At 38.0% G+C, this 21,271-nt stretch overlaps 1 protein-coding gene across 1 annotated transcript in view; it reads left to right on the forward strand.

The window, feature by feature from the left end:
• LOC130547497 (uncharacterized) overlaps positions 1–21,271 on the forward strand; it is a 112,524-nt gene that overhangs the window by 47,210 nt on the left and 44,043 nt on the right. Inside the window, exons 11-12 of the mRNA XM_057323460.1 lie at positions 14,730–14,793; positions 16,026–16,209. The gene's annotated coding sequence lies outside the window, so the exon portion shown is untranslated. The remainder of the gene's footprint in view (positions 1–14,729; positions 14,794–16,025; positions 16,210–21,271) is intronic.

Genomic DNA, 21,271 nt, shown 5'->3' on the forward strand with positions numbered 1-21,271 from the left:
AGGATTATTCTGCCAGATAACACCCCACCATAAAATACATCACATATCAGTAGCAACCGTCATAGTTTCAATTAAGACCACTACGATTCCCATTATAACCATATATGATGTAATAATTAAATATTTTACATTATCTATCATGTTATGGGTTTTTGTCCTTATTAGAGTATCACATTGTTAGCCATAGTGCTGTTTGAGAGTCTCGTGCGTTTCTCGCGAGCTAAAAACAGGACATTAAATGTGTGTTGTCGTTGTTCTCATTTGTAATTGCTTGCGGTGAGTTATTCTGTGTTCAGTGTCGCTTTCAAAGCTTTAGCACCAGCGGTGTGGCTGTATTGAAGTAAAACACAGTGACCTTTAGTGTGTTTAATCACAGCTGTGTGTGTCTGGTTGAGGTATGATGAAAGCGTGTGTTTACCTCTGTTGGGTCGATGGGGGTGCAGCTGAAAACGAGGTCTCAATTTTCTTTTCGATGTCATAAACCTCATGTCTCTTCATCTTTCAGTCTCCCTTGCTGAAATGTACCGTGCCCTGCCCTTATTGATTCAGCCCACCATCTCTGTTTCCTCCTGCTGATACTGAGACCAGAACTGAGCCAAAGATGGAGGTTCACACCAGCAAGAAGGAACTTTCATGTTTCCTTTAAAAATATGAAAAAGTAAGAATCAGTGATGGTTGAGGGAATCCAGATTATACAGAAAGAAATACCACAGAGGAACATGGCTGTGATATCCAGCATCTTGTGATGTTAGATAGGTTTGGACTATTGTATAATATTTTCCCAGTGCGAGCGTCGTTCCCATGATCCCCAGCTATGACTAGCTGATAGATTCTGAGCGTGCAGCATGTCTGCTGTAGTTGAGAATTCTTGACAGAAACCTGGGAAAACTGTAATCATTTAGTGTCAACATTGGTGTATACCATTACTAGGGTTGGGAATCGAAAATCAATTCCAATTTGGAATCGGAATCGAAAGGCTAGGAATCGGAATCGAAAGGAATAGGAATCGGATACTTGAGATTAAAATTTGAATTCCTCTTATCAATTCCTGTGTGCATATTTTCAGAAAAGTACATGCGTTGCATGATCTGCTGTATCTCAATAAAAGCCCTTATGAAAATTATCGATATTTTTTACTATAGTAAGCATAGTTTAGCTATAGAATTTGCATTAAAGCACAGGAATCACAAATTAACCATAGTTGCATTATAGTAACTGCAGTTTAACCATGATGAAGTTCAACTACGATAATACAAATTGTAATAAATCAGAAAAGGTGTGTTTCTACGTGTAAATATACACAAAACGCTGCTCATAAATATATATATTTAGCAAACAAGTCAATAAGCAGGCTAAATGACCATACAGGTTGATATCTAAATGTTTTACTTCAACTGTGGAATCGAAACTGGGAATCGATAAGAATCGAAATCGATAAGCAGAATCAGAATTGGAATCGGAATCGATAAAATTGAAACGATTCCCAACCCTAACCATTACTGTATCGTAGTACCACCACAGTTACTCACTAGACTTTTCCAGTTGTAAACCAAAAAAGTCATTTAGTCTCATTAATTGATCTTTTGTTTTGTTTTTTCAAGTCTGTCTAGTGTTCTTTTTCAAACTCATATGTAATAGAAACCAACATTGAATCTGGTTTAGAGTGTAAATAATAGCTTGGTAAAAAAAACCTTTCAGTTATTTATGTTGAACATATGCTTTTATATTTAGGCTGCAAAGGCTGTTATGAGTGATGCTTTTGTGATGGATCAGATCTGGGATGCACGAGACCTGAATCGAGACGAATAAAGAAGAAACAGATGAAATAGGTTGTGTAATCTGATGATAAATAGTGATATTTTAAAGGTTTTTAAATGTTACGTTTTAAAATGTTCGTTTTTTTAATGTTCACAACAAAAACACATCTGTATTGTACAAAGCATTCTGTTGTCTATTTTTTGATTACTCGTTTTACTTACAGTAGGCCTATAACAGATGAGCACAAACACAATTTAACACTGTGTACAACACTAACAACAGTGTTAGACAGTGTTTGCTCCTGAGAGTTTTTATTCATTGAATCAATCTTGAAATAATCCCCAGAGAGCCATGTGGCATGCTAAAAGAACTTTGTTGCTACAGTGTTTACTTGCAAATTGTTGCTGTAGTGTGAATAAAACTAATGCTTTTATAATGCTTCTATTACCAGTTGAAACCTTTGTGAAGATATGACATGACTATACAGTCTGTTTTATTTTACTTATCTATAACTCGTTGCTATGAAAGCACAAAACTCATAATTGCTGTTTGATGAAAGAAACAGAACACGGATACCTCACCTCTCATCTTGGCATCACTTCATCAACATGAATAAACCCCTTAATGGGCCGCATTTATGTTTGTCTTGATGAATTATTTTACTTAAATAGAGTAAGATATTAAACAAATTCAACTAAAACTGCAAAAAAATGTATTTACTTCCCAAAAATGATTTCTAATGTAGATGCCTACACAATGTAGGGCTTATGTGACAACATATCTTGAGATGTTTAATGTCATACAGTACCCTCTGTTTTGAATGCTGTGGAGTGTTTAGTAGGTAATATTACATTCTGAACAGTGAATACGGTTACTCGACCGTCCAGGCATGAGTTTAACCTCTGTAGCTGCACATCAGAGCTGATAACATTGAAGACCACTTAAGAAACAGTTCACTGCATAAAAATCTGTTTGCCGTGACAGCTCCTGCACTGCAAATTAAACTCGTCGATGAATAATTAGGTCATGTGCTTTGTTTCCAAACCACTGATTTCACACATCAATAATTGATCACAATGATGCTGATCCTAAGAATAAAGAGTATGTAGTTTTAATCTAGACAAAACTGCCTCAACATGAGGTCAATTATTATAAGAAATTAAATCAGTTATCAGTGACACTATGAGCAGAAGCACATGGCATGCAGAAGAGTTTGAGGATCACAAGGGCGTTTTAGAGTTTTGATTTTCTTGTGCCCATCTTGAGCTCACCGCAGTGATCTCTCTCATCAATGAGCTTCATAGTGGTCCAAGCACTGTTCCTTGAGGAACCCCTGTGATTATGTGATGTGATTTGGACAGCTTTCCCCTTCATGAAACCCAAAAGTATTCTCTTGAGAGTTTAGGATTCAAACAACTGTAACGGAGTTATTGTGATCCCCAGGGATGATAGGGTTCCTAAGGGTCCGATGATTAAGTGTGTTGAACACAGCAGAGAGATCCAGCAGAATGAGGACAGATGATTTGACCAGCTTCAATAATAGTTTTATCTGTATTTTCAACTCATTTTATAGTCCCCTTGTCACTCAAACTGTGTCTTATAACTAAAACACAAACGAAGAAAGCAAATCACTCTCTCTGTTTACAGTTACATGTGTTAAACATCCATTTGTGAAACGTCACATTTTTCTGTGTGTCTCGCTTTTATCTCTCTTCTTTCTCAGTCTGGTTCCTCTGTGTCTCTTCCACGTCTGCATGTTTCTGTCAAGCGCTCTTGATGTTTTCTCTCTCTTGAGTGCTGTTTTCGTCTCTCCACTTCAATTTCCATCTTCTTTCTCACTCATTTTTTGTATCTTCATCCTCTTTTTCAAGTGCTCTTGTCTTTGAGAATTGCGTGACTTGCTGTCTGTTCTCTGTGAAGAGCAACTATTGAGTTACTAAGCTTTTGGTCAGGTCAGTCTTTCTCACAAGCACACACACACACACTCTTGTTCAACATGCTAGTGTTGTCTCTGTCTCACATTTTAAACTAAGACAAAACCACTGAAGAAACCAAACCCTTGTCCTCTGATTGTGTGTGCATGTGTCTAGTTTGTTTGTGATTGAAGTGTTGTTGTGTTTTCCCTCTTCTCCTCAACAATAATAGAGCTCTCCAGATCGCTTTTCAGTCAGGGGATTCTGGGATACATGAGTTGAAAAACAGGCTTCTGTTTCAACCTGAGATTGACTTTATCTATACACTCTGAAAACGGTTGTGTTAAAAACAACACAATCTGTTTTTAACTGAACTCATCTCTATGTCAAGTTAAAGGGATATTTCACTAACTAACCAAAATTTCCCCATGTTTTACTCACCCTCAAGGCATCCTGACTGAATATGACTTTCTTCTTGAAGGATAATGCAGTCGGAGTTATAATACCATGCATCATTTTACTTCCAAGCGGTAGAATGGGAGTGAATTGGGGGCAATTTTTTGAAGCTCCAAAAAGTGCATTCATCAATCAAAGAACTGCTGGACACGGCTCCGTGGTCTTAACAAAGTTCTTCTGAAGCGAATCTATGCGTTTGTTTAAGAGAAATATCCATATTGACAACAATATTAACGATTATGTCTAACATCCGTTATCCTGTATCCTGTGTTTTCCGGCACAGCCAATCAGAGAATCAGGGAAAAAAACATTTAATTCTACCATTATCACCCTTTAGCCAAACCAGAAATCTTTTCCACACATCCACATTCTCTTTAAATACATAATTATTCATGTTGTTCACACAGCAAGGATCTGTGGAACAAACTCGAGTTTCCCACCCTTTCCAGCTCCACCATTTCACTGTCCAGAGAGACCTTTCAGACCAAAGCATCGTGAACTCTCCTCCAGCTGATCTCAGAGCAGTGTGTGTGTGTGACTGTTGAAGATGAAAGCTGATCAGTATTCAGGGACTCGCTTCAGTCTCATTGTGCTGCAAATCCTCTGCTGACTGTGCTGCCTCTGTCCAAATGAGTCTGCTTGTGTTTCAGGCCACAGAGATCATCTCATTCAGCACTGAGCCATAACAGCACGATGCAGGTCACATACATTCATCTGGACATTTAGATTTAATGGTAGATTAGATTAACTTTAAGGGTAAAGTAATCAGTACTTACACGTTACACAGACACATAAGTGACCAGCTGCTGTGCAATGAGCCAGAACATGTGTAATTTACTCAAAAAATGAAAATGAAGTCATTGTTTACACGTGTCAATCAAATCTCAGTGGCTTTCTTTGTTCTTCAGAACCAAAACAGATAATTAGGTACAATGTTTTTTATGATTGTGGATGTACAGATGTCTGTCGTCTCGAACTTTAAATTTACTTTATATTCTGTCCAATTTGTGCCATATATTCCAAGTGTTCTGAAAACAAGGTTTTGAGTAACAATAGGTCTATGCTCTACAAATAGAGATACTCACCGATATAGTATATCACAGATTTTTAAATGCACGCCCGACGATGTTATCGATTCTTTGGAGCATCTAACATATGAACACTTCGTTGTGTTTCGTTCACATGTACCAACCAATTAACACAAAATATTACTTTGTGTCCATTACAAAATTACATACAAGGATGTGTTGCAGGTCTCCTCTTCTCTCTTTAGTTCTCATCTCTTATAGTCAAGTGTTTGTCAGTACTGAAGTATTGTAGGTTTGAGAGTCTCTATAGTGGTGGAACTGATCTGAGAACAGCACTTGAGTGGAAAAGCTCCAGCAGACATTAGATTTAATGGCTGTTGACACGCTCACACTGTGTAGGTTACATGGCCAATAGCTCACTTGACATCCTGCAGGATTCAATGTGAACTGGGATCAGAGATCAATCAATATGATAGAGTTTGTCTTGAATAAATAAAGCATATTTTATCCTGCTGCTGCAGCTGTTGTTGTTGTTTCATCCTGTTATCTCTAATATTCAACCTGGCATTCAGTCAAAGGTCGACGATGAGGTTACAGTAAAAACGGATTGTGTCACTTCTCCCACTGAGTGCTAATGATGTGAGTGTGTGTGTGTGTAGTGTGATGCCAAGATTCAGGGTAAAGGCTTTGGATTCGTTCTCTTGACTTCAAATGAGAGTTTACTAGTAGCTTTTTATAAAGCAAACATCACTATTACCCGTTTTTCAGTCATGATGCATCATATTTGAGTGGCTTGTTGAGAATAATTGTCCTAATTTTCCTCTATAAAAAAAATTGTTTATAAAAAATATTGTGTTTACCATGTCTACGCCTCACTGATCTCTTTTTATTCTAATTCCACAGAGCCCTTTCTCCTTTCTGATTTTCTCTCACAGGTGGCGAGCTGATAAAACATGTGTGTGTCCCTCCGTTCTGCTGTGATTTGTAGTGAACACCTGAACTTGATCACCGTTAGTGCCTTTCACCTCTAAAGACTTCTCTCCATTTCAGCAGCCTCCTGTAAACTGTGATTTGTGGATGAACAGAATGGACAGTCAGAGCTCATAGAGCAGACATCATTAGAGAGCGGATACCAGCGGGATGTTACCAGTAGGTGAAAGTACATTCCATTAAGATTTTTAAATGCTGAATGCTGACCACAGTTCAGTCATTTAAAGCAGTGACAAGCGTTTCTACACTGTGCATGTGGAGTTAAAATTCAGTTTTTGACAGGAGTGTGAATGTGATGCCAATTAGCCAACAAACCTGCTTTAATTAGGGCAGAGACTCTGTATGCAGTGACATCCTATAATACATGATATTCAGTGCAAATTGGGCAATTCTCGTATAGCTTGTCGCATTATTTTGTCACACTTTATTTGACATGTTAAAGGAGTAGTTCATCTTCAAAATGAAAATTCTGTCATCATTTACTCACCCTCTTGTCATTTCAAACCTGTATGACTTTCTTTCCTCTGCAAAAATGTTAATAACAGAACAGCACAGCCCCACTTCTATTGTAACCAATGCAAGTGAATGGGGGGATGTTAACAACATTCTTCAAAATATCTTCTTTTGTGTTCTGCGAAAGCAAGAAAGTCATGCAGGTTTGAAATGACAAGAGGGTGTGTAAATGATCACAGAATTTTCATTTCGAAGGTGAACTACTATAAATAAAAGGCACTAAGATTCATTGAGAAGCATAAAGCAAATCATTATGTTTTAAATGTCTAATCGAGAATATTTCACTGTGGTCAGAAACGCTTTTGGATGCCACAGACTTTGCAACCACAGTTTTAACCACAAATATGCTGTTGAATGGCAAACACAAATGATCTAGAAAGTCAAAGGAGGGATCTGTGGGAAATGTATAACAAAACAGACACAAATCTATTTAATCCGTTCATGAATGTTTACTCAGTACTGTAATCCAGTAGAGCCGTGTTGACTTTGAATATGAGGTGAAACTAGACCAGATGAAAGTAAATGTGTAATAGCAGATCAGTTTCTCTGTCAGTCGTCCCTACAGACCATCATCAACACTGCTGGAGTCAAATCACCATCGGATCTGTCCTTTCCAAGTCAGTCTATTAGATCTGTTTTTAATAGAATAAAAACATATTTTTCAGTTTTCTTTGCAATATATTGAGATGGTGAATAGACCGTCGTCATCTGAGGTACTTGTGTATGAAGTATGAAGTGTTGTAAACCCCAAATTAAGTATTTTGTGGTAAGAATTTCCGTCAGTCAACAACCCTTGTTGTATTATAGTACTTATTTCTTCAATCCTGTGCCTGGAACACATTCACTGCTACGTAGGCACGTCTCAAAAACCTCATTTTGTTGTTTGCTAGCACCTATTAAACAAACTTAAAGGTCAATTTTGTTGAGCAAGTGTGTGGTGTACTGAGCCATTTTTCACATTTAGAAGTTCTTTGTAGTCCCTCTGTTCGGCTATATTGGGCTTTCGCAGAGATTTATACTGTTATTGTTTCAGTAAAATAAAACAGCTGGCTGGCTAGAAATGTAAACACTGCAATTAATAAAGATTTTAATGTCAGGCCAGTTAATAGATTCTGAAGGTGTTGGGCCATTTACTTTTTTGGATGGAACAGCAATCCAGTCTAGAGAGAGAGAGAGAAACAAGAAAAATTGAGTCGCCACAGGACCGCACATCTTAAAACAGCCTTGAGGGGCAGAAGAGGATAAATGACAGACCTCCAGATACTGTATACATGAATGTTCAACAGTACACCTCAGAACCGTCTCAGTATAGCTCGATTGTATACAGCTGTTATGAAAGGAAAATATATATTTTTTAGCAGTAAATGTATTATCAGATGAGTTCATAATAAATCATAATAGGCTTATTAAGTCTAAATCTCCGTCATCATTTAATCACTCTCATGTTGTTCAAAACCTGTATATGACAGATATTTTAAGATATGTTTAAGTGATGTTGTTTCAGTTGGGGCCACTGATGTTTGGTTCTCAACATTTTTTGAAATATTTTCTTTTGTGTTCTGCAGAAGAACGAAAGTGACATGAGTTTGAATAAATGATGAAAGAATTTTCATCTTTGCAGTACTCGGTCACTGAATACGAACTTTTTTGAAAACTGCCAGGGTGAAGATTTTTAGAAACACCGGTTTCGTGTAGAATGTGAAACCGGAGATTTGGCGTATGACGTCGGAATGCGTGCCGCTATCTCCTTTGGTTGACATCAGATTCCAGGCTTCTGATTGGCCAGCATGGCTTCATGGTTAGGGTTATATCGCCACCTGTTGGTTTGGCATGCTTTTGACAGCGCTTTATAGCGTGTTTTTGCGTTTTCGTGTGGATGCGGGGTTTATTAAAACAAGGAAGGAAAAACTCGGTTTATAAAAATACCCGTGTATGTGTGGACTAGGCCACAGAGCGATTAGACTGCTAATCGACGGCAGTTAGACTGCTGTTGTGTCTGTCTAACATGTTTATGTTTTCAGTTACAATTATCACTGTTCTTCTATCAAAACTATTTTCAACCGTGTCCACAACAAGTATTGTAGTTCACTTTCATTTTGTTCAGATTTAGAAATATCAAAAGAACAAAATTACACTTATTTATCACAAGCAAGTAGTGTGATAAGCTATTTAAAAACATATTGAGATGCTTTGCTTTCTGCATTCTTATTAGGCACCTAAGTGGCCATTCACATAAAACATGTTTTTGCATTTTTAAAAAAGCGCATTGCAGAATTGTGGGGATTGTGGGATGAGGTCCAACAATGGCAAAAACAGGAAAGACTGACTTATATATTCTTAATAACCTCTAATTAAGGTTTTTTTTTCCGGTATCTTGTCACAATCACATTTCTCACATTCCTTGTGCTATCTAACACGTGAGCGCATCTACAGAGCCACTTTCATATTCTGATGTTTTCCAGCTGAGGAAAAGGTCTTTAGCCCACAGACACAAACACTATGCAGCAGACAAACCTCATCTGAACTTCCTACCTAAATGTCAGAAAAAGACATTTAAATGTAATTTTACAGGCATTTGTGTAAAAAGTCTTTTGACATGTCAGTTTCCATATTATTCATCGAAGCAATTCCTGACTTCATAACTAAACTTACAGTGCTACAAATGGATCTAAGCATGATGATAATAATGCATTCCGAAAATGTTGGCGTGTTCAGCATGTGACTATCAGGGCATGAGCGAAATCATTGAATTTTTACATCTGTGTCACAATAAAAACTGTAGAACCTCTAAAAATAACAATTCTATTAAAAACGGTTAAATAATTTCAAAACGGTTAAATAAGATCTAATGCCTTCAATGACATACATATAGCTAACATCATCACCAGCTTTATCAACACCAGGTTAAAGTTCAACACCTTCCATGACCCCATCAGTCACCTCATCTAAACGTTATTAATCTTTCATGAGAGGAGAAGCTCTGGCTTCACTCGTATGTTTTCTTTATAAACAATGATGCAATATCCCACTACACAGAGTGTCTATCTACACATCTCTTCACTAGTTGTTGATATGTGGTTACTCTATTTCTAAATTAATTAGCGTACCATATTTACCAAATATGGTAATATTGTTTCTGTTTTAACTGCTCCGTATACTCATACATTTATAATAACATCCATTTTACTGGTCTGTTATGAAATGATTTTAGGATAAACAGTTCTCTGTCTACAGCAGTTAGCATAATGCTAATCTGATTTGTGTGACAGTGCATCTGTTTTGATGGGTGACACAAAGCTCTCCTGCCCTGTTGAAAAAACCAGCATATGCTGGTTTGGTATGTTTTGATGCTGGTTTGTGCTGGTTTAAGCTGGTCATGTGCTGGTTTAAGATGGCCATGTGCTGGTCCTCGGCTGGTTTAAGATGGTCCAACCGGCATCAAAACATACCTAACCCAGCATATGCTGTTTTTTTCAACAGGGTTATAGAAGTGAAAAAAGCACGAAGAGTATCAAGTAAACAAACAATGCAGTTTTGTGAGGTTTGCTGTCAATAATGGTCATATTTATGAACTAGAAGTCATGCTTGAGTTGTTGTTTGTAATTTACTGTGAGCTGGTTCACAGGTTATTTTGGGCTGGTGGTCGTGACTGAAGTGTCCTTGTGAAAAGAGGGCAGTGTACGCTTGAGGCTGTGTGTGCTAAGGACAGACTTAAAGCTAAATGACTGTCAATGTACCATTTTAGCCATTTCTTTCTTTTCTACCATTTTATAGAGAATTACATTTTTATTTTTTGCTACATATCATGCTGGGAAGACTATCTTAGCTGGTTCAGGCTAGTTTGTAGCTGTTCTGACCGCCTGCTGGTGGCACCAGTAATCCACAGCCGGGATCTGAAAGGAAAACTGCCAAGCAACAAAAATGCCAAATGGGTACATTTTCAGTCTGCCACTCCGATGGGTGTATGTTCATAGAGCTCTTCCAGTTCTGTCCTTTCACAGTATTTCATACTTTCTGCTCCAAGAAGACATTAGCCAAGCACAGAACATCATTTAGAAACATCATTTCACAGAGTGATTGGATCTTTAGATTGGATCAGAGCTGTGGTGGATACACTATCAGCAGCTGCTCATATCTATAACCAATTCACTACGATTTGCCAAAGCTTTAAGCGGCCTTTAAAATGGTCTATTCACCTGGCTGTATTATTACTTCTGGGCTGTTGGTTTTCTCACCATCATGTCATCCTCACATCTGGTTACCATAGAAACACACCATAGAAGCTGGGTACCACACCAGGCCTGGCTTCAAGGCTACTGTCCAGAACTCTGACCTTACAGTGATTGGTCATTGTTGATCTATGGAACCTGATTATTGGAGGGACTGTAGTAGAGTGCTCAAGCTATCTTTCCAATGGCATGCACATTTGGAGTTCTACAGTCAGATTGTTTTATTATATTGACATAAAGCTGTGTCTGGATTATGTTCAGTATGGTGTTTGTTTGAGCCCAAATCCCCTGGATTAAAATATGATGCTCTGTTGGATTAATGTCTTAAATGGGATTGTTAATCAAGATGACAAAGCTTGTGAACAATCTTTCATACTGGCTTTGAGGATATACTGTAAGTGTAAAAATAATTCTAAGAATCAACTTGTTTAAAAAACCTGATAGTTTGATAGCATTCTTAAATTTATCCACAGTTTATAAATGAACAAGATGGAGCCCCTCCATTTTATTGTTGTGTTTTGTTATTTCTTTGTGTTATGAACTCTGTTAGTCACAGTCTTGCACAGTTTCTTTTATTGAATGTACTGTATGTTTACTGTGTGTCTGTAGAGAGCTGCTCTGATCCGTATGCTGGTTAACGTCATGGGACGGCCTCAATGTAAATCAGTAATTGTCATCTTTCTCTCTTTATTTAGTATTCATTCACTTATTTCTTTATGGTCACACAGATGCATGAATGCGCATATGAGGCTCTATGTCTGGGGTCGGCAACAGGCGACCGACAATAATATCTGGCCCGCGCTAGCAGAGCATGTGAGCAAAGCGTAGCGGGGAGCGGCGCGTTAATATTATCACGGAGCGGAGAGCGCCTTTCTGAAAATTCCGCTCCACTCGCTCAATCTCAGAGTCGCTCGCTCAGCCCTCTTGGTGATTTAGTTTTTTGCTGCTGGATTATTGTCCCATGTACACCGCATGAGCCTGAAGCCTGAATAATAGCACAACGGCATGCGCGTCAACTACAAACGCCTCGTCCGTTTGCGGAGGTGCGCGGGGCCACAAGAGGTTTGATACAGGCTCATTTCAGTTAAAAAAACATTATAACATTTATATTTATTTCTCTTAAGAAGACATTGTGTCACTTACCCAATGTAACTGTTGCTTTTCTGAAATAAAACCTGAATAAACCTCGATGACAAATGTGATCTCCGGAGGACGCATGCAGCCTTCGAAGACGCAGCTATTTTGTCCAAGTTTCTAAAAGTACATTCTAAAATGCTGTAACGATTGAGGTTTGACGTTTTAAGATGGCATTTCTCCTTGTTTTGGTCTATTTTTCTTTAGAGCCTGTTTCTTTTATTAACCCCAGTAATAATAAAGGTGTTCATACTGCATTTCATCTTTTGTGCGTTTATTTTGAATGTTGTACTATGGCAGCTGTATATGTTCACGGAAATAAAGTAACGAAAATCAAATATATCAGTTTCAGAATCAGTTATCATACAGTTACTCTTTAGGCACTAAAAATATTGGCTGTAATGTCACAGAATGTTGGACTGAAACATAACTGCACTTTTTCAGCCTACTATTAATATTTCGCTCAATGACTGCGCTTCGCTCAGTCGCTCACGGACCAAGCAAACGCTCCGCTCATATTACGCTCACCGGTAAACCAAATCCCGCTCAGATCCCGCTCTGACATAAAATGTGTCTAGTAAGCCTAATTGTTTTCAGTTTATAATAAACTTCTTGAATAAGTGTCTCAGTTTAAGTCTGGATAGTGCCATTTTCTCTCACCATATAGCTAGCTTAAATGTTAACATTACACGACGTAATAGCGTACCCCCCAGCGCTATTACGTCTAATTATATATAATTATATAATAACTATATTTTTAAAAGTAGGCTATTCTAGTTGCATTTTTTCATCAATGAATTTCTTAAATTATCCTTTGACTATGGTCCGGACCACTATCTAGCGGCGAATTTGTTTTTTTGGCCCGATGCCAAACTTACTTGCCGACCCCTGCTCTATGTATAGCTGACAAATTCTGCTTTATAATTATCTTAAAAGGATCGTGGCATAAAATGTACAATGGTTTAATTTGGTTTCTTGGTGAAAGCTAAAAGTTCTGTACCTGCTGCTTAAGGGCCAATAACGTTAGTTTGATGCGTTAAAACACATACTGCAGGGCCCCAGACTCCACCTAACATTTTTGCATTTGCAACCCAAACTATTAGTTTGTGTGTAATAATTATAAAGTTAGAGCCAAATTATGGAAGGAGAAAGAATCGACCTTCCGCGGCAGAAAAACATTTCAAAATCTGAATTTCGTAAACAATCCCAATCTTTGTCAATGATGAAACACCTGCTAATAAAATAACATCATCTTACATTCAAGTTTTTTTGCTGAGATTGATTGGACACCAAATTTTAGTTGGGTGGTCACCCCATAATGTCATGAATTGAGCATTGTCTTTTAAATGATGATCTGTCCCATGTAATGACATTCCACATACAATGGCATTAAGTGCATTACACCTTAAGAAGCAAAAGACCACTGGAACATCAGTATGAAGCTCTGCTTTATAATGTATGTTTTTATTAGTTTAATGATTTAAGCAGTCATGGTCAAGCACAGTAGAGAAATGAATGTCATCTAAAAATGCTATTTACCGTATATTAAAAAAGTCATCATCAATATATTTTGGGAAGTATGTTTGCTGCCATTTCCAAACCATGTAATGGCAAATTTAACTTTAGTGTGTCAACCCTGTTGGTTGTCCACTCCGTCATCTATTCTTTTAACCTGCCGTTGTTTAGTAATGCGGCAATTTGTGGGTTTGCCTTCAACTTTTATTAGTAAATGTAAGAAAAAAGTTACATTAACAATAGTTTCCCAATAGTTATCATACACTTGATGGCGTATTTACTCTAAATTCAAAGTATATATTTGGAAGGAGAAATGCAACATAACGGTTCTTCCTTTTTGCTGTCTGTTTTTCTCTGTTTAGGTGCAGGTCTCTCTTGTTCTCTGTGTAGCTTCTTTTCTCCTCCGTGTCTCTGCATAATTAAAGCTAACAGACAGACAGCTCTTAACCAGCAGTCACGCTGTAGTCGACACCCAGACTACCATTAGTCATCACTTTCTCTCTCTTTCTCTGTCTCACGATGTGATTATGATGGTGTCTATTAAGGCATTTATTGGTAAATGCCAGATTTTTATGAGAATAGTTCAACAGAATAGTGGGAATGCTTCCTTCATGGATTTAGACCATAATCCTATTTGCCAATGTGCAGTGAGTTTCCAATAGCCCGAGAGATCCTAGCGGTGTGGGCCAATAATTTGTTCTGAACACAGATGAAACAGCCAGATACCCCTACTTCCAGTTTCCCAACAAACTGAAGGACGAGATCCGTGTGTGTGACATCCATTTCTTCATCTTCTTCTTCATCTTTTGATCTCTAGTTTGACTGTTCTGTGTTTAGCTGCTTCTGTCTCACTTCTGTCTTACGGAAACGTCATCTTTCTCCGATTAATAGGAAGAACAAATAAACACAACACCTCACTAAACAATCCACAATTCCAACGTTACGTTACAGGACACCCACATTTCTGTGCACAATTGGCTGCTTAGAATATATGAAATATAATGCAACATAGCATTATTATTCACTCTGACGTGAAATGTTTGCCATGGTGGTTATGCTTAAATTGTTCATGGCATGTAGCATAAAAACATCATGATATATAAATATAGAATTCATACATGAAAAGGATGGAAACCTGAATTAAATGGGTAAATTTGTGTCTTTTGTTGATTTGCGTCTCTGTCTGTTTACAGGATTACTTGGTGACGCACATGTACGGGAACGCAGCGAGAGATGACTAGTGGAACAAATTCTGAGGTAAGATTTTACACATTCCTTGTAAAATCTTCTGGTCTTAGATTTTTGGATGTGAGAATGGATCATGACTGGGGTCAGTAAGCACTGATCAGAAAGTGAAATTGTGTGCATACAACCTACTTAAACATAGCCAGTACATCTCCTGCAGGCAGATTCATCCACCGCATACAGAATAAATCAGAGGTCATTATATAACAGCTCATATACACCGTGAACTTATGCTGATTGACAACACCTACTCACAGCAATGTGGAAATCTACCAAATGTACTGTCATAGGTAGTACTGCAAATGAAAACTGACTGCTGTCTGATTCCGACAGATTTAGTTTTACCTTATAAGCGAAAAGGATTTTGGTGTATGAACGTTTCTGATGACTTCCAGTCAACTAGCATCCTTATAACATTTTCCAATATGAATGAATCAATTCGAGCCAAAAACTGGATGACATTCCATAAACAAATAAATCAATAATGCTTTCAAATGTTTTTATACCTACAGAGAGCCTTTGAAAACAATTTACACATAAAACTGCAAGTGGCCGACTGTGCCGAGTCATTTATAGTAGCATTTGAAGAATAAAGAGGAACGGTGTGTAGAATATATTTCCCTCAGGGACGAAACATTACGAGCAGTTCACATTAATGAACCGTGAGATTCAGTTTTATGCTTTAGCTTGCAGTGAAGAAATCAGACTTATAAATCTAATTCTGCTCCTTTACAAGCTTCATTCCCACACAGAGATATTAGATCAACTAGAAATAGCTGATCGTGATGATGCTCCCACACGGTGGTTTAAGAGATCAGTAGTTTAATTACTTTTACAGTATGCTTACTGTGAGTTTTTAATTAAACTTCCTGACTGAGTTTTTATTTACTCTTTTTTTTGGACTTTTGAACTCTGTGTGGAAGATAAAGAAAACTCAGATCAGGTTAAATATGTGTATAATAATCTGTTAAAGGTATGAAGTCTAAATTCATTTGTAAGTATGACCACACAGCCTCTCTAGATGAAAGCTGAAAGATTTGACTGACATTTACAGCAGCTTGAGCCAAAACCTCTTAGAGTTTGAGTTGTGGTTTTCTGTTAAGAGTTGTTTAATCTGAAAGAACACAACCGTTCTGATTTGGAGAGTGTTTACTGGTTTCTAGCTGTATAGATGCATTACGCTGTGAAATGAAGAAAGTCATACGTGTGTGACGTGTTCCGGTGTCTGATGTTTTGTGTCACAGGCCATGCAGAGGGAGTAGAAGGACTTCAACACCACAGAGGTCATTTACTGTTGCACCCTTCAGATGGGTTACCCTGTCGTCACCAGCAGCAAGAATGAAAGTCTTGACAACAGTGTCACCATCTCAGGAGCACTTTGTGTATGACAGATGCCAAGATCCGGAATCCCGAGCTGTTCAACAAAAGGTAGTCCACCAACATGACGAGTTATGATCCGAGAGGGACACTATCAGTGACGTGCATTCTTCATTCCTGTCAGTTCATGCAACTGAAACATCTTGAAGAATATTCACATTTTAATACTGTAATAGCATCTCAGTTTTTGAGGGTGGGATGCTGAACCAAGCAAAAACCCAGCACAGTCAGCGATTCTCTGTTTTCTTGAATCAGGTCAAGCTCAGACAGAAAAAACAGCACAGTAGTAGTGCAGATGAAAATAAAAGTCTCCCAATACTACTTGCCCAACCGTTTATAAACTGGTCCGGATGAGTTTTGGGCATTTGTCAGTTATGCCGCAAAGAGACCAGCTAAAACCAACAAACCACCTTTTACTGTTTAACAAAGATGACTAATATAAGCTTGCATGTACAGATAACACAGACTTGTAAATAAAAGGAAGATCTATCATCACACGCACGCACGCACGCACGCACGCACGCACGCACGCACGCACGCACGCACACACACACACACACACACACACACACACACACAAAAGCCATCAACTAAATATTAAACTGAACATGAAATTTCTTCTAGTACATGTTTGTCTGCCAACTCGACTGCATTATCACACAAAACTGTGTCTGTCACTGGCAGATAGATACTGTATGTTAAATTGTTTTAATGAATAAATCAGAAACTCCTCTGATGCCTGTTAGAATGCCTCCTCCACTTGGATTAGACACTGTTAGCATCAGACGAATAACCTCAAGAAGCAAATTATCGTTCTGCTGTTTTTATTTGAGCTTTAGTGAGTGTGTAAAGCGCTGTTGCTCTTTTTAGACCATGACATAGTTTTATTATCTTCTGAAGGGTGAAGTTCATAAAAAAGTGTGGGATATAATCTAGACTAGATAATCTTGACTAAAGGTAGTCCAAAGTACATTTTTGAAAAAGAAATTGAACCGAGTCGTAATGATTGAGTGAGATTAAAGCAATCATTTATGTTCTCCAGAACTGCATGATATGCTGTCTGCAGATGTAGGTTATCTTAATCCTTTTCTCTTGTGGCCGTTTACATTGACCCGTATGATGCTTAATATGAAACGCACAGGCGGACATCTGTTAGTGAGCCTTTTTCCAGAGTTTCATTTGTTCGGGGCAGACAAAGCCACCTTCATCTTGAACCTTTCATCCCACTCAAGCGTGTTTTCTGAGAGCTTCCGCAGAGGCGTTAGAAGCAAAGTCTCAATAAGAAACAATAGCAAAGGTACTGCACTGTATGTATGAGTAGGTGCCATATCTTTCCTCTTTCGACGCTCAGATTGGATGTAGATCTGAGAATCAGACTACCCGTCAGAATGCAGAGGGACTTGGCACAACTGGAAATGTTAATGTAAAATTGTAACAGCTCGGTTGAGGTTTTGAGACAGTATGCATTTTCTTAAATTCAGTGGAAAATTAACTGTGCGACTATGCGTGCATTAGATGGATTGCTCTTTAGTGATTTTAAGCAGCCTTTGGATTGTTAAAGCGGCCCTAACACACGCGGTTTCTGCCAATCTCGTATTAATCTTGAGTACCTATAGAGTAGTATTGCATACTTCGTATCTTCGAAGAGAATTTAGTTTGATCACATTTATAAAAGATAGATACAACTGTACGATTATTTTCGAAAGCATACGGCGCATGCGGGGGGGGGGATGCTGGGGTGGAGGCTGAACTAAAGCACGTGCGCTAGGGGTGGGCGATATGAGCTCAAATTCTTATCACTGTATTTTTCACTGTCCAGTCGATATCGATATTTCGATATGATAAAAACATATGGAATCACATTTTAGTACACCTTAGTTAAATTATAGGAAAAATAGGTATTTTAACCTCATATAACAAAAAAAAGTCAGGGATGGGACATAGACCTTAAAAGACTTTTATTTATACACATTTAATGAACACATGGGATAAAGAAAATGAAAATATTTTGCTACATGGAAAATAAGGTAACTCCATTGTTATACACTGTAATACTTTCAATCTAATCTTTTAAAGCTTCAGTTAGTACCAACCAATACTCACATCAACAAGAAACTAATTTTTTTTTTTAATTGTGCAATTGTTTTTTTTTCAAACAGTGCAAAATTTCAACATGAGGTAGAAATTAAATGAAATATTATGTAAAATAAAATAAAATACTGTATAGTACATAGGGGATAAAGAAGATTACTACAAGGAAAATGTAGTTTATACAAACTTAAATACTGTAAGCTTTTTAACCTCGTCTTCGAGCGTGCGCCTCCTCCGCCTTCGGGACGATCTGTTGGATGATCTGTTGTACGCATTTGGGTGCATGTCTCATATTCGCTGACATGCATGGTTTTCAAGTGGTGAAAGATATTGCTAGTGTTTCCACCTTTGGCTGCAACAACACGGCGACACAACTTGCAGAGTATGGTTTGTTGGTCGATGTCAGAGATTTTGAACCCAAACCAGTTCCATACGACAGAGGAGTCCCCCTTTTTTTAACTAATTCCTCCTCGTGCTGTTCAACAACCTCACTTTCTGCGCGTTCGCTCATCTTTTTCACTCAAATCTCACGTTCAATCTCATGAATTCACAAACGCAAACTGCAGTTTCTTGTGCACGCTTGATTGTTGCTGTGGCGTGTTTGAGTAACGTTCGGTGGTTTGTGCTCTATTAATTTGGACTGTTAAGGCGCTCTGTTTCATTACTAATGCCTGTGTAGCGCGAAGTTGAGAGGACAAAAGATTAAAACATTCACCCTCGACTCCGTGTCTTCATTAGCAGTGTTAACAGTTGACAAATTGAACAAAACAATATAAATGCAAAATTAGAGTTCATGAATATATAACGGTATGCATGATATAGCAAAATTCATATCATGGCACAAAACAATACCGGTAGTCACGTACATACCGGTATATCGCCCAGCCCTAACGTGCGCACCCATTGCCAACAAATCACAGACATCAGTTTCACTCACCGCATGCGGTTCATGTCCGGCATCTTTAAGCACTGGGACGGCTCCATATATCTCCAAATCCAGCGTTATATCCACCGTTTATATAACATTCATCACCCAAATGCAGTGAACAAACAAACACCTGAACATCCTTGAACGTATGCTCTCTCTCTCTCTATATCTCTCTCTCTCTCTCTCTCTCCTGCACACAAGTGAAAGTGACATCTGCGCATGCTCCTTCTCCTGCTCTCCTTGCTGCCCCGTGGGCGTGCCGCGTGCTTTTCCGGGAGAATTGTCCAATAAGGGACTAAGAAAAATTGTTACGAAACAGTTTTATGTTCAAAAAAAAAATTTCCGAAACCTGTACGATTGCTGGGGGAGTGTATCGAGCACAGAAATACTACGTAATACGCCCAACTCGTTTTTTGACAAGTCGACCATGTTAAGCATGAGAGACAGCACGTTTAACATTGTAAAGAAGTCAGAATGCATGACACACCGTTGCACGGCCGCTTTAAGTTGAAGTCTAATGTAAGCCTACAGAAATCAAATAAACAGTGCTGTTGGTTGAAAGTGCTGTGAAATTTTCATCACATATTAGGCCACAGGGTCCCTCGTGGCTTATTATATTCAGCTAGAGCCAGTCCCTAAAGATTTCTTGAGGTATTATAACACCTGCAGAGAGAGACAGTCAGACCAAGACCTTACAACCAATTCAATTCAGTGAGAGAGAGAGAGTGAGAGAGAGAGCGAGCGAGAGAAAGTCTGAGAGAGAGAATAAGGGTGGATGGGGGTTAATTACAGTGAATTTTAAATGTAGATACAGACCACCGCTGTAAGACTTGTATAACGCTGAGATCAATTTAAGAGCTCAGACGTTTTTCAAAGCTTCATTGCCGTTTATACATGCCTAAAGTTTTAGTCTGTGAAAATACCAATTATTTTTGATCAAATGAATAGTTTCAGCTCTAAAATCTGATTTGGTTGATCACTAATCTGCTTAATAATTTCCGAGTCCAATCTTCCACTCGTTTCAAGTGAGGATACCATTTAAACAATTTAACTATACTATTTTTATTTATGAGCACTGCTTATTCAGATCACATATTTAAGCAAAACTTTCATAAACTTATATTTACGCTACAGTCTCCAGGCACACAAAATCTCTGACATCAATATTTCAGTAATTCATAAGAAATTAATCGCATCTATGATTTCGTTGTGAGGATAAAGGTTAGGATTGTGGTTTTTCTGTTGTTTTACAGCACGTCATGAGTATATATTTGCATTTTTTGTGGTTTCCTTTGTCATCTTGTCGTTTCTGTTTTTATATAACGTGTAACACCACGTGCAATATTAAAGCCTCCCATCTGTGATAAAATTCCAGAAACACACTGTCCTTTGGTTTATTGCTGTAATTTTTCAAACTAGTCTATTAAGAACCCATAAACTTTATATGACACCCACTTGACATATTAGTGAGCCATTCGTACTTGTTTTCGCTAAAACACTGAGCCATGAGGCAAAATTCCCGAGGGATGTAAATAACAATGATGATAACAGGCGCTTCCATAAATGAACATGAGCCACCAAATTACCAGCCTGTCGAGGACTTTTCTTTTCTTTTGTGTTCTTCTCTTATTCATTCCCACTGATAAACACAGATTTATGTAAATGTATCCGTGTGTGATTTTATCTCAACACACACAGATGCTTCTGTTATTACAGGAATTCATAAGCATTGTTAGCATGCTCATATACCGCAGTATCTCTCTTTATGTGTAGGCATATGGTTTTTCAATAGCAGGCTTCAAATCTTAATTTTATGTTCCTAAATGTGCAACATATCCTATGTACATTTTTATCATGCATCCCACAATTATATTTTCTAACAAAATTTTCTTGAATAGTTTTGCGTATTGTTTGGAATATGATGAACTGTGTTGTCTGTGTTAGTGCAGCTTCTGAAAGTACATTTGTGTAATGGTCCTCCTTATGAAACTTTTATGTAATCCACCCATTTTTACAATGGCTCTATTACCAGATACCCACCATCTCCATAATCATATCCTTTTGGGCGAACAAGAAGCCTGTCTTATATAGATG

This window comes from Triplophysa rosa, linkage group LG24 (genome assembly GCF_024868665.1).
Source record: "Triplophysa rosa linkage group LG24, Trosa_1v2, whole genome shotgun sequence".
Lineage (NCBI taxonomy): Eukaryota > Metazoa > Chordata > Actinopteri > Cypriniformes > Nemacheilidae > Triplophysa > Triplophysa rosa.